The sequence below is a fragment of the Peromyscus californicus genome, unplaced genomic scaffold (assembly GCF_007827085.1).
Source record: "Peromyscus californicus insignis strain IS unplaced genomic scaffold, ASM782708v3 Scaffold_4__1_contigs__length_199733344, whole genome shotgun sequence".
NCBI classification, from domain to species: domain Eukaryota; kingdom Metazoa; phylum Chordata; class Mammalia; order Rodentia; family Cricetidae; genus Peromyscus; species Peromyscus californicus.
In genome coordinates this window covers 90,092,659-90,117,323 of record NW_026294562.1, presented here as the reverse complement: position 1 = coordinate 90,117,323, position 24,665 = coordinate 90,092,659, and the positions used below count along the sequence as shown (strand labels likewise).

The following is a 24,665-nucleotide window of genomic DNA, read 5'->3' as shown; positions in this document are numbered from 1 at the left end:
TTCTCAGTTCTGCCTTCACATCTTGCTTCCTCTGTGTCTGGCTGGTGACTCCTGACTCATCCTTCCTCTTCCCAGAATTCTCCTTGTCTGCTTTTCCCAGCTATACTATACTTTCTGCCTGGCTACTGGTCAATCAGCATTTTATTTATCAACCAAATCAGAGCAACACACATTCACAGCATACAGAAAGACATCCCCAGCAAAACAACAACAAAACAAACCCCCCAAACAAGGGTTCTGGGGATCAAACTCCAGTTTTCACACTTGCACAGAAAGCTCTTTATCCACTGAGCCACCTCTCCATCCCCTTTTTCTATTTCTAAAGAAGTTATAGAATTCTTGAGTTTTCATAAGCAGCAGTAACTACATTCATGTGTAGAATATGTTGTCCTTGTGTATTGTCATAGTCAATATATGGTACCTATCTTTAGGATATAAAGCATAGTATTATTTGGCTTGGTGTAATTTATCTTCATTTATAGAATACTGGCTCCTTGTACACTTGTTTCATATTTGAATAAAACTGCAATGCAGCTGAATCTCATATAGCACCCTTATTTTCAGGGATACTATTTAGTAAAGATGAGCAAGGAAGTTGTTCCCCCCTTTTTGTGCGTATGTGTTTGCTGTTCATGCATGTGTGGGGATGCACATCGGGGTGCAGGTGAGCACATATTCATGTACATATGTGTGTGGAGGCCCGAGGTGGATGTTGGAAACCTTCCTGATTGCTCTTCCACATTATTCTTTGAAGTAGGGTATTTCAACCAAACTCAGAGCTCACTGGTTGGGCTAGTCTAGCTAGCTTGCTCTGATAATCCCTTTTCCACTATCTGAGGTCACAATTGCAAGTGAACTGCCAAGTGTACTCAGCATTCATGTGGGTTCTGGGGACCCAAACTCTAGTCCTCTTGGATTGGTAAGTGCTTTAACTGCTAAGTCATGTCCCAGTGCTGGATGATTTGTGTGTGTGTGTGTGTGTGTGTGTGTGTGTGTGTGTGTGTGTGTGTGCATGTGTGTGGTATGTGTACATGTGAATGAAGGTGTACTTGTGTGTGGAGGCAGGAGGTCAATAGCAGGTGTCATCTTCAATGGCTCTTCTACCTGTCTTTTGGGGACACTGTCTCTCATTAAATCTGGAGCTCATTGATTAGGCTAGGCTTGGTCAGTCAATGAGTTCTCCTGAACCACCTGTCTTCACACCCGCCTCCCCCAGGACTGCAGATGCTCCCCGTCGTACCTGGCCTCCTATGTGAGTGCTGGGGCTCTGAACGTAGGTCCTCATAATTGTGCAGCAGGCACTTTGCCAACTGAGCCATCTCCCAGGCCAATTATATTTTTTGGTGTTTGTTGTTAACTAGATTTCCATTATAGCAACAAACACCCGAGATAACCAGCTTAAAAGGAGGGAATATTTGTTTTGGCACAATGTCTTGGAGGTTTCAGGCCACAGTCAAACAGACACATGCCTTTTGGACACATTCCTTCTGCCTGTGGCAAGATAGTAAGTATATCATGACAGGGAGCATGTGGGGAAGCAACCGACCTCAGGATGGATGAGAAGCAGAAAAGAGAGGTAAAGAAGGCAGTGCCCTAATACCCTCTGAAAGCACACTTCCGGTGACCTGCGACCTCCCACAAGGTCCCACCTCTTCAAGGCTGTACTGCTTTTCAAAGGCATCAAGCTGAGGGACAACCCAGGTCCAAACTATCACAATTTTATTACATTTTCTGGGGCAAAATTCCCCATTGTCTTTTGTGAAAGCTAGTAACCACTCATTTTTTGTAGCTAGCAGATTCACTTGAGTTCAGAATAATGGTGCATTATAGGGCATTCCGGCCACATGACATCTCCCAGCCATGGCACTGCACTGTCCTTGAATCTGAATATTTTACTCCCAAAAACTCTTCACTCATCTGTGGGAAAGTCTGCTACAGGCACATGTGTTAGATACGCATACATTTGAACCAGAAGCTATTGTTAAGATTTATTTTTATTTTTTATATGTATGAGCGTTTGCTTGGTAGTATGTCTGTGCAGCACACAAGTGCCTGGTGTCCGAGGAGACCAGAAGAGTGTGTGCCCCACATGGAGTCACAGACATCCATGAGCCACTACGTTGATGCTGCCACCAGAATCCAGGGCCTCTGTAAAGAGCAGCAGGTGCTCCTAACCACTGAGCCCTTTAGCCTCTAAAGCTGTTGTTAAATCATAATGTAATTATAATTCCATTGTCTTGTTCAGAACTAAGTGTGTACTTTTGTAATTATATACAGATATCTGTTCCTTGAAGAAACATTGTTTCTAGGAATGACCTGTTTACAGTCCCTTTTCAAATGTCCTTGTTTTTCACATCCAAAACATCTAACATTCCTCAAACCTTTTGAAATTGCTTCTCCTACCCACGTATCATCATGTTCATGAGCTTCAACATTAACCGTGTCTCTAATCCAATCTTCCAAAGGTGCAGATCTTGCCTTTAACGGCCTGATTATTGTTTTGCATGCTGCATTCGCATTCTCAAAGGCCAAAGATTTAATTATTATCTTACTAGCTTCTGAATCCGGGACCATTCTCTTTACTGTTGAAGCCAGTCTTTGTAAAAAATCTGTGAAAGATTCTTTTGGGCCTTGTACAACCTTTGTAAATGACTCAGTTTTTTTTCCTGGTTCCTTAACTCTGTCCTATGCATTCAAGGCTGCTGTTCGACATAAAATTAGGGTTTGGACATCATATAAACATTGTGCTTGTGCTGAAGCAGATATCCCTTAAAGGTACTTTTGTGTTAAAAAGTTGTGAAGAATATATTTCCTAGAGATAGTGCCTGAACGAATACATACAGTATGCTGCCAAACATGAGTAGTGACCAACTTAGCTCCACAGCTTTTGAGAAGATACTTCCAAATGCCACATGTTAGGTTAACCTCTGTGTATTCCTTCAGTCTGCTTAATATTGGAATTGTCTCATTACAGCCATGCTCTGTGGGAGAGACTGCCACATTGAACTTTATATGCCCAGTTTAGTGATAGGCAGTTTAAATAAAGGCATTTATCAAAAATAAACACATTACTAAATGAATAAACATGAATATTATAATCTTTATCTTGTTCTGGTATACTTCCAGATCTATTATTCAGTACAGAGGGTTTCTCCACCACCCCCCCACCCCCCCACCCCGGTGTGTGTGTGTGTGTGTGTGTGTGTGTGTGTGTGTGTGTGTGTGTGTGTTTGTAGACCGGCTTTTGCTACGTTGCTCTGGCTGCCCTCTAATTGAATTCTTAAGCGCAAGTGCTCCTCCTCCCTTGGCCTCTCAAGTAGTTAGGACTGATGGGGATGTGGTTCAGTGGCAGAGCACCTGCCGGACAAGTCCAAAGTCCTGGAATTGATCCGCAGCACTGCATCGAACATAGTAGAAGGCATCAAATCTGAAGGTAAGCTGCTATTAGCCACCCAATGATCTGTGACTTTCTTTAGAAATGACTGGTTGGGACTAGACTGTAAATTCCTCGAGGGTAGATGCCATGGGATTCAAGTTCATTTCTTGAACTAGGGACTTAGGTCTGCCATCAAGTGAGCAACTCAGTAAGTGTTCGGATTTCCGACCGGGTGCAGCACCATGAATGCTTTCATGCTACCATAACCGCAGGATCTCCACGACTGGGGTAACAGCAGGATAGCAAAGAGGAGTCTCAGTGAGGGTCAGTATTGATGGTGTAGCAGACGCCAGAGGCCTTGAACCAGACCAAGGACTCATTGCACTGAATGTTTGCAAGTAAAGTCGTGTGGGCAGGGCGGTCCACTGTGTGATACACCACAGCTCCCAGTGCCACTACGATGAACAAAGTAGTGATGGACAGGCGGGAAAGAAGGGCGAAGTGGCACACACATGGCAGCAGCGCTGAAGACAGCTGTGAGGGCTATGAGAGAACGCTTCAGTTGATGGAGGAGCAGGCTGTTGCCCAGAGGGGTTGGCAAGGGTTTTTTTTAATTTTAATTTTTTTAATTTTTGTATTATTATTTCCTGTGGAGGGATTATAAGGGTGGAGGGCAGATATGGAAGGACTGGGAAATGAGTGGGGTTGGGGTACATGATATGAAATTCTGAAAGAATCAATAAAATTATATTTAAAAAATAGGCCAAGGATATGTACATTTAAGGAGATCTACACAGCTGTATCCAACTTTGATTTTTTTTTTTTTAAAGAACAACTGATACAAATGAAAGCTTTATATGCTGTGTGGGACCTTGCTAACATTTTTTTCTTTTGTCCCCCAGCTACTGACTCCTAAAATCAAATGACATCTGTTTGAAATGAGTAGTGATGGGCTTTTGGAGACACCCCCCCTTCCACTCTCTGTACAAAGGTCTCAGTATAAGTATGGTTTAATGCTAACCTCTTAGGGTTGTTCAGACTTAAGATGACATTTGAAAAATTGCTGTCTGGACAATCTTGCTAATTAAAATCTGCATATATGCTTGCTTGCTCTGATAAAATATGTATATTTTGCTATTATATATGAGATATCATTGTATCTGATCTGTTTGTAACAACAAGCCCTGTTTCCTAATTTTGTAAGGGACTTGAAAATTTGATTGCCAAGGCTATAGACTTATTCTGTTAAACCGAAGATTCAAAATTTTGCTTTAGAAGTAGCTTCTATATGCTTTTATGCCACGATACTAATCGTTGCTGGTTCTATAAGGTACTTCTTAAGCTATGCAAGCCTTTTTCAAGATTGACAGGTATCTAAAATTTGTAAATCTGTATGCAATCACTTACTTTTCAAAACAGATTCACTGTTGTGCTTTTATAAAACCTGATAGTTAACTATTTTTTGATATGTGATAGTTTTGTTTTCACAGAGCTTTATCACTAAGCTGTCTGTTAGCATTCCACAGGGGCACAGCTTCTTACAAAGGCATCCGAACAAGATTTGTGGGGTGAAGTCTCTGGCTGGGTGTATCATTGTGAGTACTTTAATGGTACCAACAGGGATGGGCAACACAACAAGCCCCCAAACCCCAAGAGAAATCACCTGGCACCATCCAGTCTACCCTGAAAGCTCTAACTAGTGTGTGCTAGTCACAGGCAAGCAGAATGGACTTCAGGTATGCCTGATCTTAAATCCACTTCTACCTTAGTTATTTACATTGAACCTAAAGATTTTTTGGCACTAACTCCTTGACATGTGTTACTTATTCTCATCTTCCCCCTAAGAGTGATCAAATCATATCAACCAAGATGATTTTTTTTCCCTAGCATCCTGGGGCAATGGAGAACAAACACCAGATGGTAAATCAGCAATGTCTTCAGAGAATATTGCTCAGAGATAAGTTTTTAGAACTAAAATAAAGTCATACTGGACTGGACATAGTAGCAGGTACCTGTAATCCCAGCAAGCACAAAACTGGAATAGGAGGATTTTAAGTTTGAGAACAGGTTAGGCTTTATGAATCCAGCCCTGTCTCAAACTAACAAGATGGAGTTGCCTGTGCCAGTCCTTCCAAAAGTAACTAAAAGCCAAGAGGTTATGAAAAACACTTCTTATGCAGAGCTATCTGGCACTAAATGTGTTCTAACCTTGGTCCCTACTTGAATTTTATTATGTTCGTTTCAGACACATTCCACCTCGATTGAGGTTTTAAAACAAAAAAGTGGGGGAACTTTAATAGATCTTGAAGAAATGAAGCTGTACTAAAGAGACACTTGTGTTTCCCAATCAGACTACTGAAACAATGGACCCCATAGAAATGGGAATATCCCTAAAAATCTGATGCTGGGGAAAAAAGAGGCCAGCCAGAAAGGAAACTAGTCTTCTAGAAAGAGATTTCACACAGTTTTAACAATGTGTCAGACCAAGTTACAGGATGAGACTGAAGCCCAGACAAGGATGGGCCAATGGAGGGTGAGATCAAACATTGACATATCCTTGGTTCTCTATTTAAACTTCAATCTCACCTCAGGATACTGAAGACAGACTGGGGGGTTCCCTGGGTTTCTCTCTCACTCTTCCCAATGTGGCCACGTTGACTACATCTCTTTCTTTTGCTCTACATTATTAATGGCTCTTAATTGGCTTGAGGATGAGTGGCTCAACGTGGCTTGGAGAACCCAGCCAAGTTCAATAATAATATGTTGCCTATGTTTACCACCTACCCGTATGTGCTGGTGCCAGAAGCTGGTATTGCTGGCAGGTGGTTGTGAACTGCCCACTGTAGGGCCCTGGGAACTGAACTCGCGTTTTCTGGCAAAGCAGTACATGCTTTTAAACCACTAAGCCTTCTCTCTAACCCGGGTTTGTAGTGTTCAAATGACAGCCAAATTCTGGTGTTGATTATGAAGTGATTACCAGGATCTTGTTATTTCAAAAACTGTACATCAAGTGCACAGGCCCACGAATCTTCACACACCTGGATAACCACCACCTGATCAAGAAAAATCAGGATCCCAGCTCGCACACCAGGTTCCCTGGCACCCTAGCCCTACGTGCACGCAGCCCACCCCCTCCAAGACCATAGTACTGAAACTTCTCTCACTGTCCCTACATCTTGCACGGGTTTGTCTTGGAGGAGGGAGGACTAGGCGGGCAGTCTCGTGGAGTGGATGAGACCCTGGCTCCTATCCTCCCTACGGGCCCTTCAGGAGGTCTACCCAGCGATGGCTCCGCATTCTGAGGAGCCAAGCTGGCAGTTCTCTGGGAGGCGCCTCACACCCAGCTACGGCTGAGGGTTGCCAGACCCATCTGGGACGCGCCAGGGTCCACGTTGGCAGCACCCAAGCACGCCGCAATGGCTGCCGGGCGGGCTCTCGTTCCCGCCGCTTGCCCCACACCTTTCAGGCGGGCCGGACTCCCGCGCCAAGGCAGTCGGGCGTGGCTCGGGGCGCGACCCTCCGAGATGCGGGTGGCCGGGGGCGGCGCTGCTGAGCCGGGATGTGCGGCGCGCTCCCATTGGCTGTGCTTTCCCCCACCACGCTGCCCAGCCGCCCACCTCCCGGCCTCTCTCCGCTCCCCCATTGGCCGTCCCACCCGAGCTGGGGGGAGGTGGGGGGGGGGAGAACCTGGTTTGGGGGTGGGAGGCTGAAGAAGAGTGGAAGGTGAGCGGTTCTCCCGGGAAGGGTGTGCGCGAGAGCCAATCAGGAGGAGCCGTGGAAAAGAGGCGCCGCGCCAGCCAATCAGACCCCGAGGCGCGGTCGGGACCCGCTGACGCCAGAGCGGCCACAGCCAATGGGCGCACCGCTGTCTGTCCGCTCTTCAGCCGCCGGTCGGGGGCGGTGAAAAGCGAGTGAGGAGAGCGCGACGGCGGCGTAGCCATCGCTGAGGGGGAGAGCGAGGCCCGAGCTTCCGCGTCGAGGTGAGAAGCACGGGCTCCGTCGCAGGCTCGGCCGCGGCCCCTCCGCGCCCGCTCGGCCACCGTTTTGCGGGAGTCCCCGGCCAGGCTGCCCTGAGGTGGGGCCTGCCAGCCGCCCCGCCCCCCGCCCCACTGCGGCCGCCCGGAGGCTGGGGCGCTGCCTCTGCCGGGACGGTCCCTGCGCGGCGTGGCCGGGCCGCCGCCCTCCCAACAGCCGGGGCCGCGGCGAGGGAGCGGAGAGGGCCCTGGCCTGCAGCCCCGGGAGGCAGGGGCGGCCGCCTGCGGGGGAGAGGCCGCGCAGAGGCGGCCACGGTGGGGCGCGGAGTTAACGGAGGAGGGTGGCGGCCTTGAATTGAGAAATTCCGGGTCTGAGGAGGAAGAAAGTGATGCTCGGGAGAGGGCGTCCATTAAGAGGCCCCTGGTCCGGAGTGGGATTGGCTCCTAGGAAGTAGGCATCGGTGGGGTTGCGGAGAAAGCGGCTGAGAGATGGGGAACTGGTTTGGGGTTTGAAGGTTAAGGTCTCTGGACCAATGGGGACAGGGCATGTGGAGTGTAAGAAGGTACACAGAAACCGGAAGGTGGCCGAGGAGTGAGAGATGGTAGGTTAGGGGTGAATGGAGGATGTTTGAATAGAGGGTGTTGTTTGGCTTCTTGGAAAGTACATAAGGAGCAGTCAAGGTGCATTTCTGTGTGTTTGCTCAAGGGTGGGGATCTTTTGTAAATAGTGGAGTGACTACTGAGTTGAGGGAGCGAGTCCTTCAAGATGACAGTCCTTTCACTCAGTACTTAAGAAGGGCCAAACATAGCTTTGCTACCGAGACTGATCTTTGTCCTGTCCTCCGGACGATCCATCCGATTGTTTTGCCACACCTCACACAAATTTGCCTCTCAGATGTAATGGGTATTAAGTATTATTTGTTTTTGATTGGGGCATTACTTAATTCTTTATATTAAAAAAGAAAAGTGCTGAGAACATCATTCAAAGATTCAGTTATCTTGTTGGGTATGTGTAATATAGCATAAAAATGGTCCAAGGTCTCTTAACAGAAACAGAAGTGAGGATTAATGTGTAAATATAGTTGTGTAGTCCTGAATGAGCAATCTTTTTAATATAGTAGAATTTGTAATATGTTTGTTGGGTAATTGCTTTCAATTTTGAGAAGAGTTTTGTAGTTAAACAAAAAATTCTTTTCATTTGAGAAAGACATTAGTATATGTGTGTTACTGTTACTGCCTTCCTCTTTGAAGCTTTTATGGCTTTTATTTGTAGGGTGCAGGCAGAGTTAGGAGGCAGACAGGAGGGGACCACATTTCCAGTGGGTTTAAATGGGAGGGATAATTTCTGCTTGAGGATAAGACAAAAGGCCTGTGAAGAATTACATTGTTAAGGGCAAAATCCAAGAGAGCAGTTGTATAGATGTTTCCTTGTTCACCAGAATTTTAGGACATAGAAAGTATTTGTGGGTAACACATTCACTGTAATCACATTTTGTCCTTATTATAGCCTAGTGCCCAAGTGCTGAGTTACCTCTAAGCAGAGAAGCAATTCAAGTAAAGTTAAGCCGGTCAAGTTTCTTGGAAAAGGTGAATTTTGAATCATTTGCACAAGGAGTTGGTTTATGGGTTATTAGTAGACACAAGGATAGTCCAGTAGTTTGTATGGAGTATAAGCAACTGTGGACCAAAAAAACTCACAAATGAAGATGGTTTCTAAGACAAAGATAAATCTGAATGAATGATTATGTACGTGGTCATCAGCTAAGCCTCTTCAAGCTTGGTTAATAAATAGTGGTTCCTTATGATGGTTTGGCAGGAAACAGAACAGTTGAACTGAAGATAGGCAGTAACATACAGTACCCCCAAATATTTTTTTTTGATAGTTAGAAATAGCAAAAATTTTTAGTTGGTACTTTGTGCCAGAAACTGTTTTGAGCTTTTCAAGTATCATCTTTTGATTGTGTTTTATAGGTGAGGGAGGCGTTCAGGCAGAAGGTCACACCAACTATTACATGGCAAGTTAGGGTTGACAGAATCAGTAAGTAAATGTTAATTGAGCATTTGCTTGATGCCAGGCACTGGTAAGTGCTGGAGATTCATAACTTACCAGAAAATCCAAAGGTCAGACCTGAGCCTGTTATAGAAGAGACTTGTTATAAAAGAAGTCAGTAAAGAAGGAAAAAGATTGCTTGGAGATTTTGTAGATACTAAGGAGTATGCTGTTTAGAGCAGCCTAGAGACTCAGAAGAGCAATGACTAAAAAGAAACCACTGAGGTAAATAAGGAAAAAGAAATGTGAACGTAATCTCAAGATTGCTGAAGTGAATTATGATACGGGCTGACATTTCATGTTTAGTGGTGGGTACTCAATTTAAATATTTGGTTTGTTCACAGGGGAAAAATCATAGCAGGACCCCTTGTAATGTTTTAATCTTTGACTAAAAAAGACCTGAGTGTTTTAAAAATGCTTGTACTTTTTAAAATTTTCCAAATAAAAATGAGCATTGTTATTTTTTTCATTAAGGGATAACAACTATTCAACAGAAACAGGGCAATAGGGAATATATAGATCTAAGCTTGGGGTGAGAGCAGAGATGGTCTTATTTAATATCTGCTCCATGTAAGCTATCTTGGAAGGCCTGTTCTCATGTTGGAAATGACTGATTTGTTGTGAATTGAAACACTACATCCTAAAAGATGGCATTTGCTAATCTGGAGGATTAGGATATTAAAGCACCTTGAGTCGTAGAGATAGGGTCCTGGCTTTCCTGAACATTTATTTTCTTAAAGTTTAAGAAAAAAACTCAAGGTTAAAACAATGAACCACTTACAGAATTGGGTCATTTTAACTGTTTTTTTTTTGGGGGGGGCTTCCATCCTTCCTTCTTCCCACACATCGTTTCTGTTTTAATCTCCTTGCTGGGTTTGATATGAACTTAAGAGTTTCAGTTCAGTAAACAGTATAAAAGTGCTGCATTTATGTTTAACTGATCTACTTAAACAGTTAAAAATTCACTATTGGGACTTGGGAGATGGTTCATTCAGTAACATGTCTGCTGTGCAAGCATGAAGATCTTAGTTTGGATTTCCGGCACCCACAGAAGAACGGGCATAACACACCTATAATCTTAGCACTGGGAGAGGGAGAAATAACTTGCATTTGGCCTGTAGAGATTATGGAATAAGTGTACTGTGATTTCTGTTTCACCTAGACACTGTATTATGTTCCTTAATTAAATGATCACAATTACTTTTGTTTTCTTATGTGCATGCTGCATTTTATAAATGAGAATGAAACTCAGAGAATTTAGTGACAGAACTAGGACATAGTCCTTACTTTGGTGGGGCAAAATGTCATGTACCTGTAATTGCAGCACTTGGGAGGCAGAGGCAGGAGGATTCTGAGTTTGAAACCAGCCTGGGTCAAATAGCATGATCCTGTCTGAGAAAAACAAACAAACCCCCAAACCTATGCTTTGTTTGTAAAATTCAGACAGATGACTTATTTATATATTAATATCTGTAATTGAAAAAAATCATATAGCCCCCAGTATTTAATAGCTATTTGATACCTTAAAAGATAGGTCTCAGTCCCCTTCCCCACTTTCTTTGAGACAGGGTCTAATTCCAAGTTCTATTTGGCTTGGGATTCTCTAGGTAGAACTCACAGTGATAATCTGCTTTTGCTTCTTGAGTGCTGAGACTAAAGTTATATGCCACCATGCTGTTTGTGCCCTGTGACCCTGCCTCTAAATAAATAGTAGTGAGTTTGTTTATTACATTTTCATGTTTTAGAGATGCATGTTTCAACATTTCAGTATTTTTGAAAAGACAATATATTTGATAGTATATCTTTAAAATGTTGGGAGTGGATACTGTGTCTTAAAGTTAGATATGCCTGAGAATTGAGAAAGTATGATAGATGCATACAGTTTTTAATGTGTAATGGTTTTAGAATTTGTGTTCATTTTCTTCCTAGCCTCTCCTTATTTGTCATTTATTTACTTTCCTTTAAATTATTGCTCATTTTTTTTAGTTAATATGATATAGAAAATGTTTCATAATGTAGAAAATTCATATTGAACTGTGAATTAGCAGGTTTGAGTTTTAATTTTGACTGTTGATGATTTCATGTTTAACTGTAGGCAAGTCACTTCCCCTCTCTGGGCTTTAGTTTCCTCATCTGTCACTGGTGGCAGGGAGGAGAACCTTAAAAACTACTGTTGCCTTTTTCCTTGTTTTCCCTTTATCTCCCTTTCTTCCCTCCTGTCATTTTTGTCATGGATTCTTAGGGATATGGCTGTGTTCTTAATTATATTCTTTTTGTTATCTTACATTTACTGAGATAGGCTATCTTAGACAGCAGATACTCATTAAATTGTTAGTAAAGTAATCAATGGATGTTGTCTCTTATCTGAGCTAATAAAACATATTAGTAAAGTGTGTGTGTGTGTGTGTGTGTGTGTGTGTGTGTGTGTGTGTGTGTGTATTAAAACTGTTGAAAATCTAGCACTGTAGTTTAGTGGCAGAAAAAGTACTTAGCATGCCTGCAATGCCCAGAGTTCAGTCCCCAGACCACAAATAACAACAATAAAAATGTTGAAGTTAGCCAGATCTCAGAACTTGGGAGGCAGAGACAGGTGGACCTCTGTGAGTTGGAGACCAGCCTGGTCTACATTGTGAGTTCCAGAACAGCCAGAGCTATATAGTGAAACCCTGTCTTGAAAAAAAAAATAGGGTGAAGTTTCATTGGAAGATACTTTTGCTTAAATAATTGTTTAGCAAAATGAAATCTGCTCTGTTTTTAACAAATGTACAAAGGAGAAAACTCATGGGCCTGTCTTTAAGAAGCTTTTGGTTAGTTACTCATCAGTTTTCAAAGTTTCAAATTCTGGTCCATATTGCTTCCTAGCTTGTACCTCCATCCACTTTTCCACAGCTTTGAAGCAAATTAAAGAACTAAAAATACTGCCACACATCCTAACAGTAAACATGTTAACTGAAGTGGAATGGAAATTTTTTCATTATGAATATATTTTGAAACTTCTGTTTTCTGCTGTATTGTGCAAGAGAAATCAGAGTAAGGTGCCCTGGGGCAGGTAGAATGTTAGGAGGGAGACTGAATATGTGTACTGGAAACAGTGTAGTAATGCTGGACTGTTCATTACAAACAGGTAGTGAATTGAACTATTTCGAAATGAAGTAGAATTTAGATATGTTGAGAGAGAAGGGATAGTAGGTAGTATGGTGAAGGAACTTACACATATGTATGCATATAGATAGAAAAATCTAACTTTGGCTTCACAGAATAATTGTATATTAATCTGTATCTCTATCTTTTTAGACCTATATAAGATATGGGCACAATGAGGATCTTGCCTCAGTTCTTGGAAAAAAACCATTTGTTGTACAAAAAATTAAGGCACAGTGTTTTGTGAATGTATCCTTGTCCCTGGTGGGTTATTTGGCACGTTCTCATTAAAAAGTGCCGGTATCTTATAAATATTATATGCCAACATGTAATAATCAATATACTTTGGCTCAGTGTGGGTGTGTGCCATTGCTTTTAGATATAAGTCACTTGGAGACTTTAAATGTCTCTTTTGTAAACATACACATGTGTTAACCATTTGAGAAACTTAAGATTTTGAAATATATAGTTTATTGTATTTCGTGGAATTCTTAGAAGTGTGGGCATAGAGAATTGTGAGATAGCTTTGAATTGGGAGAATTTATACCATGCATCTTATGAAGTATTCTAAGAATAACTTTTATTTCCTAGAATGCAGAAGTTCTTTAGGTTTATAAACCTGAGCATCTTTATAAAGATTTGTTTTGTCTCCTTAGAAGAAAACACCGCGTTTAGCTTTTGGTATAACTTTAGTGGTTTCTTAAAACTTTGAGAGCTAGGCTGCAGCTCATTGGTCCCCAGCATGACTCTCGGAGCTTAGTAAAAAAATCCTTTGAGGTCTTTGGGTCCTGGCTTAATATCCACTGCCCCTTTGTGCACTGTTAGAGATTAAACCCAGGGCTTTGTCCCCTGAACTATAGTCCTAGCTAATAATTCATTTTTTTAATGTATAGGCAGAAAAGATATTTTGAAAACTCAACTCTGTTCTATTTTTTGTTATGCTTACCTATAACAAGTAAGTGATTTGATAGGGATTACAACATTATGAAACTTATGTAAATACTTGCTTAAAAGAAGACCAATTGGATTCTTCATTGGATTCTTGGGGGAGAAAGGGAGCCATAGCCAGGTATTTTTTTTGTTTTTTTGTTTTTGTTTTCAAGACAGGGTTCCTTTGTGTAGCCCTGGCTGTCCTGGATCTCACTCTGTAGACCAGACTGACCTCGAACTCACAGAGATCTACCTGCCTCTGCCTCCTGAGTGCTGGGATTAAAGGTGTGCGCCACTACCACCACCTGACTCATAGCCAGGTTTTTGTTTCACTGTTTTTTTGAGATTGGGTCTTACATAGGCTGTGCTACTTGACTATCAGTCCTTCTGCTTTAGCCTTCAGAGTGCTGGTAGTACAGGTAAATGCCACCATGTTCCCCCATAAGCAGTTTAATAATAGAGAAATAACTATAAAAGACCTCAGAATAGGTGTATAGTGTTTTATATACATGATGTAGGGCTGTATTGCTTGAATGAACAGAAGGTGGAACATAGTAGAATGCATGAATACCTTTCAATTTTTTTGCAGCAGAAGAAAGTTCTTTAGCTTACCTTGCCCTTTAACAACAAGGTCTGTGGAGAAAAAGAAAAGAAAAAGAAAAACCTGTTATTTTGAAGCTCACATGTGGGTTGAAATAGCTGTACAAGTAATATAGGGTTTGTGGCCCATGGGATTGATTGTCAGTGAAACCCTGAGGCCCATAATCACTCATCCCCTTAGTTTGAAGAATGGTTTTTAACATTAAGTTTCTTAGAAACATGTGACTTTTAAAAACCTGTGGATTGCATTTAAAATATAGGTCATAATAATATGTGGTTATTAGCATAAGCAGAATTCTCAGGAGAGAAGAAGCAGGTAAATTAGCTCATAGTGAGACATTTGATAGACTGAAGATGGTAAATAGTAGGTGAATTGCTTTAAAATGATAACCTCGGTGACCTTTTGGAGTTAATAATTCACTAAGTAGCAAATATAAGACTAGGAAACAGTTTATTTCAATGAATAGTAGTTAGAAATACAGACTTTGTGAGCTAGAGCATGATAAGTGATCTGGCCTCTCAGTTAATTGAACAAGAAACCAGAGATGTTAATTAACTTCCCAAGCAAGGTTGTGGTGGTCCCAATAGTATAGCAGTTGGTTACTCTGATTCTTGTTAAATCTTTTATGCTTTTTAAAATTTTGGCTAGAGCCAGGAAGATGGCTTAACAGGTTTGTTTGTTGTGCAAGATGTGACCAGAGTTTGATCCCTCGAGCTCATGTAAAAGCCAGATGGGATGATGCGCATCTGTAATCTTGAGTACTTCTAAAGCAGTCAGTGGCAGACACAGGCAGATATTTAGGAACAGTACACTTCTGTGAGAACTGACTCTAGAAAGTTGTACCCTGAACTCCACACATGGACCACGACATGTGTGTACTCACATTCATACACACACACTTCTTCTTCTTCTTCTTCTTCTTCTTCTTCTTCTTCTTCTTCTTCTTCTTCTTCTTCTTCTTCTTCTTCTTCTTCTTCTTTTTGGTTTTTTGAGACAGGGTTTCTCTGTGTAGCTTTGCGCCTTTCCTGGAACTCACTTGATAGCCCAGGCTGGCCTCGAACTCACAGAGATCCACCTGGCTCTGCCTCCTCAGTGCTGGGATTAAAGGCATGCACCACCACTGCCCAGCTTGGCTGTCTTTTCATTATGGGTCTCAGTATACAGAGAACAGTATGTTTTAGCTCTATAACTGATAATTTGACCACAAAATCCCTGAGTTTTTGTATTTTCTCTCTCTCTCTTTTTTTTCCCTGCCATTCTTAGTATTGTAACTGTTACAAGGCTTATGTAGGATAGTCTGCCAGGTACCTAATTCAGTTCAACAGCTGAAAACATACTGGAAACCCAGAAAGTCACTAGACATTACTATTCTTGTGACTTTTATACAGTTCTTGGCCAGTCCTTGCCTGATAGCTTTTAGTTGCATGATATGTCTTAAAAGATACTGATTTTAGAGAAGAGATTACAGGATTTAGTCCCTTAAAGACATTCATGAAAGTATTCCTTCTCATTCAAAAGTAGAGACCAGGAGGATTATTGACATCCAAGTGCAGATGTTATCACCACTTACACAGCAGGTCCTGATTCTGAATTCTTTACCACTTTTGCTTGCTGTGGCCAGAGGGAAGACCTACCTCCTCCTCCACATTCATGTCCCCATAATCTGAAAGGACTCATAACAGTGCCTCTGAAGCTTTTAAATTTAAACTTTCTAGTGGAATAATAACTGCTACCAAGATACAGGTGTATTTTGAGAGAGATTTTCATTGGGAAGATGGGTAGCTCCTAATTGAATTCCAAAAATTGAAGTCTTGATTAGTTAGAAAATCAATGATGAATTGCAGGAGTTTAATAATAACTACAAGTAAATTGGTAACAAATCTAAGCTAATGGTGATTTTTTTCTTCAATTAGAAAACAAGATTGATAATAAAAAACCATGACTAGGTAAAGAAAGCACGATTTAACTGGCAATAGTATCTCTTAAAAATTACTATTATAACTTCTGAGTATCAAATGTGGTAGCATTACTAGTTGCAGTAACCAGACTTAGTACTTGAATACAGGTACAAGTCCTTCATATATTTTGATAATGTTCATTTTTTTGCAATTCTTGGTAACTAGTTTAACATTTTATTGATATGTAGCTTTATGGATCAAAGGACAATTATGCTTTCTTTCTTAAGTGATTTGTATTTAGAGGTTTGTCCCATTTTTTAGAGAAGTTTTACTTAGATGGCTGATCTGGTGATCACAAGCTCTTAGCGAGCATTGTTTCCCTGGGTGTACTGGGAAATTTGTGAAGGGCCTGACTTGAAGTTCCCTTAGTTTCTTTACTTCTGGACATCTTGTAGTCTTTGTAATGCTAATGTACTGTCACTAATCTGATGGGGTATAAGTTTACAGTTTCCCAAAACTTTTTCCCCAAAAAACTATTTTTTAGGTTTAACCTTAAACACAGATTTAGAAGCCTTCTGAAGAAAGTAATATAAGAGAAGCATAGTGTATCCCTGAGGCAATTTCCTGCTTTAAGGATTACATAGAAGTCATTCGATGTGATAATCATAATGAGTCATAACTGTGTGCAGTTATGAATGTGTTTGCAGAATAACTAATTTTGTCACCCTGTTTTGAAAGTTTAACTTTGTGAATAGAGAGTTTAGTAAACTTTAATTAAACTGTACAAGATACATGATTATTAATTTGACTCAATTTTGGGTCATGTAGTCTATAGGTAATATTTAGGGTTAAAGTGTACATTTTCCCGTAACATCAATTTAAGCTCAGTATTTTAAAAATATTGATCATGAAATATATTGTGGACAGTATTCAACCTTCATGACTTTTTAAGCAAAAGAGGATTTTTTAGTTTCCTTTGCAGTCTTGGCAAGGTTCGAAAAGTTCATCTTTGGTAACACAAAGTATTAGTATACCTTGTGTATTAAACACTTTTATTTCTCCTAGGCTAAAAATATTAAGATAAAAATTTCTTAATATGGAAATATTTTTATTAAGGTAAGGAATAAATGCAGCCCAGTCATTTGTCTATAAAGTAGTTTATCTAAAATAAAATTACATGCGACTGACTTAATGGGCAAGTTTCTTTGAAGGATTCTCTCTTTCTGAAATGGAATTGAATATTTTTTCCAAGTGTTAAAAATGATTCCCACTTCCCCACCCATTTAGTGACTAAACTCATTGTTAGGACTGTATGCATTTTTTATTTTGGACATTTCTTTCTACTTCCTTTTTTTTTTTTAAACCATACTATGTATAACGAGGAACATAGCCTTTTTCTGTAGGTTTTATAGTAATTACCAGTATAAGCCTTAAACTTACAAACAGAAACAAAAAAAATGGAGAATATTAAAAAAATGTGCAGTTTCTTGTAATTTTAGTGCCATAGAATTGATACTTCCTCTCTGATGTAGTGTAAGTTAATTCTTTTATTCTTTTTTTTTTTTGTTTTTTTTTTTTTTTTGTTTTTCGAGACAGGGTTTCTCTGTGTAGCTTTGCGCCTTTCCTGGATCTCGCGCTGTAGACCAGGCTGGCCTCGAACTCACAGAGATCCGCCTGGCTCTGCCTCCCGAGTGCTGGGATTAAAGGCGTGCGCCACCACCGCCCGGCAATTCTTTTATTCTTGAGATAGGGTCTCAACATCTAAAATTTTTCAGGATAATAAGATCCTAGAAGCATTCTAGTTCTTGTGAAAGTGCTGTGCTTATAGAAGGGCATCTGTGTACAAAATGGACACGTAGTAGCCCAAGAACTAATTTCATGGACCGTTGAGAGTCCTCACTACCAAGTACCTTAGACATTAGGGATGTAGAATACAGATATTGCTATAACAGTGCCCATGTAGGCAAACAGAGTGGCTATTATGTCTACTTCAATGGATGCTTACAACAGAGTTGGACACTAGCATCTTTTATTGGAAAAAGAAATGTTATCCAAGATGCTAGAGCTATTCTTTTGTCTGTGGAAAACTGCCTGATAAGCTTTAATTTTTGAGAAAAGAACTCACTGTTCTTTGCTGTATGAACATAGTTTGTACATTTTGAGTTTGCATTTTGGTTGTTTATTTGTTATGTATAGCTTACTTTCATAAGAATTTATACTTTCTTAATGAAAAGACTATATATAGATTGCATTCACAATGTACATATGTTTCAAAACATGTTGTATATAATAAATTATACAATTTTGTTATTAGTCTTTTGTAGTTGCTAACTAGACTTTTGTCTTTCATTGTGCCTTCAGATCAGAGTCTGGAAGATGTATGTAAAGACTCCCTTTTAGTCTTAATGAAGTGAATTGTTTTGTTTTGGCTAAAAGGTTATCAACCCCAAATGTGGTAATCTGATAATCTAGTTAAAGTTCATAGTTAATTGGGAAATGGTATTACTCAATAAGTTTGATGATTTGGTGTGTGTGTGTGTGTGTGTGTGTGTGTGTGTGTGTGTGTGTGTGTGTTGTGACTATAAAAGTTTGAAAGTGTGAGGCCCATGGGACCACACTTAAAAGTTGTGCTAGCTAAATAATATGTGGTAAGGGGACTCAGGGAGGGAGATGGCTCAGTTGGTGAAGTACTTGTCACTCAAGCCTGAGGACCTTAGTTTGATCTCCAGAGCCCACAAAAAGCCAGGTGTGGTGTATTTGTTATCCCAGCACTGGACAGGTAGAGATGGACTTATCCTTGGGGCCCATTGGGTACACAGCCTAGCCTACTCATTGAGTTCCAGGCTAATGTGAGATTGTCTCAAAAAGCAAAGTGGGTGGTTCCTTAGGAATGGCATCTGAGGTTGAACTCTGACCTCCACATACGTGGGTGCTTGTGCATGCACAGACACCAGTTATTTGGTAAATAAAAACTACAGGAGGTCACTGTAATGAGGTTCCTATACTAGTCCCTAACATACCCTGAATAAATAAAAATGGAGTTATTCGTGTAAAAGTTGTTTATCACCAAGCTGAAGCTCTCAGTTATTTTTGACTTCCTGGAATATTGAGATTATAATAACAACAGTGAAACCTCCTATATGGACTAGTTTCATTTGGTATGATAATAAAGTTCCCTCTTCCTTAATCCAAAAAAGATAACCTTCAAAAAATCTGATATTAACCATTTAGTTATTTTTCTGTTCTAAACCTGACTACTTCACGAGGAAGATGAGCTGGCTATAATTGTGGTCTACCTTTTGTTTTGTTTCTTCTTTCTTTAGCCTTTTTGTCTGTTTGTTTTGATATATAAAACCAACCTTTTTAAGCCAGACATGGTGGTATATGCTTATAATCTTAGCATTTAGGAGATGGAGGCAGGAAGATCTTGAATGCAAAGCCTATCTGGCTTACATAGCAAGACTGTTTCAATGCAGAGAGAGAGACAGAGACAAAGAGACAGACAAAGAGAGACAGAAAAGAAAAAGGAAAGAAGAAACAACAAAACCCCCTAGCAATTTCAAAATTCCTTGGAGTTCTTGTCTTATGGAATGAAGTGTTGTTTGATTATAGAATAGAAAATTAAGTCAATTAGGGTCTATTGAACTGTATGTTGCAATGCACTGGGGCCCATATTATCACTGAAAAGCAAAAACAAATTGTTAAGCTAAATTGTTCTAATTTTGTCCTTTGACAGATTTGGTGACTGAGGAAGGGAACCCAGAGACTCCTTGAACAACAAAGGCAAGGTACTATTGGCCCCATTGAGAATTGAGTCCCTATCTTCTTATAGAACCTACAAGGGTTTCCAGATAAGCCCCTCTTGGCCAGACTCTGTTCTTTTTGCATTGAGCCTAAGATTGTTTTGGTTTGGGGGTTACCACACTTAGTTTGCTTTGTGAGTGCTTGACTTGGCTTACAGTGGCAGTCACATCCCCGGGAAAGAAGAGTTTGTGGCTATACTGTACTCAGTGTAGACTGTGCATCCTACCCAAGGTCTCGTTCACCTGCTAACCTGGCTACATCTGCATCCCCTAAGCTGTAGTTTTAAAGGTAGTGTGCAGTGAAGGCAGTACTATAGGGAGTGTGACTCTTGCTCTCATAATTTAAAGACATAATTCATCTTCATCTCCTTTCTTGCACATTGAACTGCAAAAAACCTTAGCCAAGTTGGGTGAGGGGATCCCATAGCCACAGTCACAACTTGGGGGCACAATTCTAGCATTCAGAAACCATTAGAATACTTGCTATCCTGAGATAGTGTTTGTGTTTTGAGTTTGGGCTGTCTTCAAGTCACTTGTCAATAGAAAGTTGCACTGTGGTGACTTCAAGACTGTCAGAAAAGGTGAGAGAGCTGCCTGGACATTAGAATCCTGGTTGTGAGTACATTGGCAGTTTTGTGAGCAATCTAACTAGCCTGAGGCTACTGTGCTATAAAAGAGCCCAGGCTACCTTGTTGGGAAAGGCTGTGATACTCTTAAGTTCAAGAACCTGAGCTGTTCACCTGCAGTTGATTTGTAGAACCTTTTTTAAATTCCTGACTTGAAGAAACTGTGAGAGAATTAGTGGTTGTTATAAATCGCATTGTTAAATAGTGATATAAAACCAGAACATACTTTTTCTGAATGTGTTGCTATGTACTGAGATCAGTAAGCACATGTACCCCAGTGGTGTATTCTGTGTCCCTAACATTTACCTTCTTTTGATCTTTCAACTTTGGTATGTAAAACTTTTTTTCTATTATTCTTTCCTATGCTCATTTGCAAAACTACTCCAACTGTAAATATTTAGAGTGTATTTTTGTAACTGCAGCTGTCTTCCTGTATATTGGGAAGAGTGCATATTTTATCATGACATGAAGCTTAGGTATCATCTGTTGAAGGCCTTTTGCTCAGGGTCTTAATTGTGATCATTATGATGTTTGACTTTTTATCAGTTTCTTAGGGTGATGGTTACCAAGTTTTCACACAGTTGGCTCTTTATTTCATTGGGAATTTGTCAAGGTTCTGGAGGCTGAAAGTGTGAAATAAGTGTGGGCAGAGCCGTGCCTGGCTTGATGCTATGTAACTCTAGTCATTGACCTTGTTACATGGTATTTCCTATGTTAGTAGAGTGTTCCTAGACTGCAGTTTTGAACTGTGGTGCTTTCCTCACTCATGCTTCATTTTTCCAAATGCTTGTGAAATACTAGAAATTATTGTTTAGAACAGGGCTTGGCAAACGGTGGCCTGCATGTGGTGTCTTTTTGGTCTCTCTCTGTCTCTCTGGACAGAAAAAGAGAGTGAGAAAATATGAATGAGAGTAGAAATATTTTCTTCTTTGTCCATTTGTTTACCCAACTGTCTCTACTAGTGGGCTTTGACTAATGTGTTTGTATATTAAATGCATAGAGGAGCCAGTTTTAAGTTTTGTTTTTTTTTTTAAGTTTTATTGCAACATAGTCCTGGCATTTTGTTTATTCTCTATAGCTGCTTAGTCCATGTTATATTACTGTAATGAAATACCTGAGACTGAATAATTTCATAAAGAAGACTTTATTTAGCTTAGTGTTAGAGGCTCAAGGGACTGCATCTGGTGATGTCTCCTTATTGGCATAGTCCCAAGGATATTATATGACAAGAGACAGGAAATGTGTGTGTATCTGAATCTTCTGCCCTCCTTCCCATGAAGCCATCAATATTCAGTCAAGGGGCGGGGGTTCCATTCGATGACCTCATTACCACTCAAAGACTCTACCTCTAAACATAATAGTTGGATTAGATTTCTACTCTCTTAATAATTCACAGTGGAGATTAAACTACAGCATGAGTTTTGGTGGGATGGCAATTTCAAACACAGCAGCCACTTTGTGCTATAATACGAATTGGAAAGTTGTTTCTGTGTAGCTAGAGTTTTCCCTCCAGTCCTTGCAGTCCCACAGCCCACTTATAAAATGATCACTCAGACGCTTATATTATTTAAACTGTTTGACCTAATGGCTCAGGCTTCTTGCTATCTAGTTCTTCTATCTTAAATCAACCCATTTCTATTAATCTATAAGTTGCCACGTGGCTCGTGGCTTACCGGTACCTTGCATCTCCCTTTTCATGGTGGGCGGCTGACAGCATCTCTCTGCCTCGGCCTTCCACTTCCCAGAATTCTCCTCTCTCCTTGTCCTGCCTATACTTCCTGCCTGGCTACTGGCCAATCAGTATTTTATTTATTAACCAATCAGAGCAACACATTTAACATACAGAACATCCCACAGCAGTTTCTGAGCAGTGGCACACACAACTGAAAATATTTACTCTTTAGCCTTTTATAGAAACCTTTGCTGACCCATGGTTTAGAACATTTGGATTTCTTTCTCTTAGGGGATATTTGAAACTTTTTCATTTAGGGTGTTTTTTTTTTTTTTTTTTAGATTTAATTAATTTAGTGGTGTGTGTGTGTGTGTGTGTGTGTGTGTGTGTGTGTGTGTGTGTGTGTGTGTGTGTTGTGTATGTGCACCTAAGTTCTAGTGCCTGCAGAGGCCAAAGACATTCGGGCCACTGGAGCTGAGTAACTGGCGTTTGTAAAATGTCCACTGTGAGTGCTGGGAACCCATCTTGGATCTTATGCAAGAGCAGTGTGTTCTCTTACCTACTGAACCGTCTCTCCAGCTTTCATCTTACTTTTTTATGTCATACAACTTAAGGAATGTTGAAAGATCATTTAGCTTAATTATCTGCCTGTCTGTCTGCTGCTGGCAAGAGATCTTCCAGCTGAGGTGTAGAAAAATGAACTAAGCAAATTAAAGAATTAATGACAAACCAGCATTGCATATGCTATGTTAAACACAAGAATTATACCTGATTGGGAGTTCAAAAATGAAGATTTGGTGTCACTGACCTGTAATCCCAGTAATCCCAGCTGCTTGGGAGGTTGAGGCTTGAGTATTACAAATTTAAAGCCTGCCTGGACAACTTAATGAGAACCTGTCTTAAAAAAGAAAGATAAAAAGAGAGGTGAGTGTTAGACCCTAGTTAACCTGTGAGTCCCATCTACCCGAGGACCAGGTAACTTCCTGGGATTGGGAGTTGTACAACAACGGTAACAACAAAGCCTATGAGTTTTGTCTATAAAGACCTGACAACACGTGTCTTGGGGCCACTCAGCTGGAAAGTTTTCAGGAGTGGTCTTGACCAAATTCCATCTTGGTCAGTATTTAAAGTTTTGATAAAAAGCTTGCTTTAATTTGATCAAAATGGTGGAATCTCAGGATTAACATGAGGATATAGAACCCTTTCCTATATATTCAAGGTTCTTGGTTCATACCCTAGGATTGTGTGTGCGCCCACACACACCCACACCCACCCCAAATGAGACATAGACACAGAGAGACAGAGACAGACAAGAGAGTGCGAAAATACAGATGAGAATAGAAATACTTTCTTGTCCATTTGTTCACCCAACTGTCTCTACTAGTGGGCTTGATGAATGTGCTTGTATATTAAATGCATAGAGGAGCCAGTTTTAATAGAAAAGTAAATAGAACCTACCTTGAGGTATAGCTGTAGGAGATGGAAATTGATAGAAAGCAGGGTTGAGTGCTTAGGCATCTATTTTGAGACTTTCAGATTCAGTGCTTAGTTTCTCTAAATTTGTACAAGGGAAAACATAGAGGTGGGTCCTTGCAAAGGTCCTTTGTCAAATGAAGCAGGATACATGTAGGTTGAGGCAGTCTAGACTGACTGCAATACTGTATTTGGTAGTGCTTTATGAATTTGGTAACACCATGAAGAAAATGAGTCAGAAACTAGAAGTGGATTCGGTCCCAGCATCAACAAAATTATCCTGAGTTGGGTGGGTTTCATATTCAGAGTTCATGTATAATCATCTGCTTTTTAATTGAATATGTTTTTCCATCTAATAAAGAAATGGAACAAATTTATTAGTAAAGATTATACTTTTTCACCACAGCACTTGTTTTTTTCCTTAAAACATTTTTTCTTATAATATTTTTCAAAATTTTTATAAATATAATTGAAAATCAATTTTTAGTTGTTGAACAAAAGATAGTATAAAGTGGAGAGGTGATGTGGAAAGTTATGATTTCTAATTTCTATGTTTTCATACTTTTTCTGTACTTTACAAAAACATTTATAAAATACATAACCTGTGCACATAAAACTGTATGAAAGGGTAGTGAAAAGTTAACCCCCTGCATCCCCTCTCTATAGTTACACATACCTTTCTTCAGCAGCAACCAGCATTACCAAATTTTTGACTCTTTTGCCAGAAATAATCCATAAGATTATTTAAGAAATTCATTCTCCGGAAAATGTGGCATCACAGTATGTTGCATTTTGGAAGTTACTTGTTTGCACTTCCTGTTTTACTAGGTAATATTTTTTTCTTCTCCAGTCTCTGAGGAAGTTGAGATTAGATAGTTGTAGTAACAATTTTCTTTGTTAAGAAATTCAGAAAAGAAACTCACTAAGGAGGTGTAAAGTGTATAAGTTTGAAAGACATTATGAGATAGTTTTGTGTTGGTAATACAAGATAGGATAGAAAGTGAATTAGGTACACTTTGGACTCACCAAAATAGGATAGATAATGGAATATTTTCTCTGAATTTGTCAATGCAAATGGACTAGACATTGTTGATGTATTTATTGCCTGTATATATTGTATA

General features: G+C 40.2%; 1 protein-coding gene across 3 annotated transcripts in view; it reads left to right on the top strand.

Annotated features, from left to right (window-relative positions):
• The first annotated feature begins 7,222 nt into the window (after window positions 1–7,222).
• Far1 (fatty acyl-CoA reductase 1) overlaps window positions 7,223–24,665 on the top strand; it is a 62,063-nt gene continuing 44,620 nt past the window's right edge. The window contains exons 1-2 of one of the 3 annotated variants that reach the window (XM_052760635.1): window positions 7,246–7,356; window positions 19,707–19,758. The gene's annotated coding sequence lies outside the window, so the exon portion shown is untranslated. Of the gene's footprint in view, window positions 7,357–19,706; window positions 19,759–24,665 lie in introns of all 3 variants that reach the window. The other 2 variants (XM_052760632.1, XM_052760634.1) reach the window with 2 other exon arrangements.